Genomic DNA, 899 nt, shown 5'->3' with positions numbered 1-899 from the left:
ATATTCACTTGACTTTTTAGGATTCTTTCCCTTTCCCAAAAATCAAATTCCCAACCTTTGAATGTTCACTTTGACCAAAAAGTGTACTCAAATGAGAAATCATAAATCTACTAGTTTACACACAACAATTCTTAGTACCATAAGTTCTGTTACCTGATAAAATGAAGAGCACAAATATGGAACAGTAAGATATAAGCTTAGTCTGTCACACATGTTGCTCATTCTTAAACATGCACTTATTTTCCAAGCCATCTTTTCTTCACATACGTTGCTGTCCTAATGTAAATAAATAACATTTATCTTCTAAAACATTGATGATCTAACAGCCATTCTATAAAATTTTGCGCCTTTCACTTTGGTAGGCACCCTGGTATCACAGACTCTGATAGTGTTTCTCCATTTCAACCATCTTATAACCTATTTATCTATCAGACTATCACGCCATTCTCCTGAACCATATAGCCTAGACATCTGAATTGTCTAAATTATTTTATTTTATTTTATTTTATTTCCTTCTGTTGATATTTTATTATAACGAGGTTTCCAAGCAAGCTATCACGTACCTCCACTATTCCGCCGGGTACAACTTGACTAATTTCCAGAGATAAATCAGAATCATAAATTCATCTATGGAATTAGAATTTATATAGTCCGAATGACAAGTGCTATTAGTTGTAACATAACATCTTGCACAGAGGGAGTATCTATACGTTCTCACAATTATCAGTAGAAAAATAACTCTGAACTTTCACGATACATTAACAGCTTGTTTGGATGGTTGTTACCTATCGTATTGTGCAGTGAAGTTAGTTTAAACAAAATGTTTCTTTGATTGTTACTTAAATTTTATTGTATCGTGTCATTAAATCCATCGTTACGTAACGAAGAAAAATAAAAAT

This window comes from Lycium ferocissimum, chromosome 4 (assembly GCF_029784015.1).
Source record: "Lycium ferocissimum isolate CSIRO_LF1 chromosome 4, AGI_CSIRO_Lferr_CH_V1, whole genome shotgun sequence".
Classification (NCBI taxonomy): domain Eukaryota; kingdom Viridiplantae; phylum Streptophyta; class Magnoliopsida; order Solanales; family Solanaceae; genus Lycium; species Lycium ferocissimum.
The sequence above is the reverse complement of the archived record's forward strand: the minus strand, read 5'-3'. Positions refer to the sequence as shown.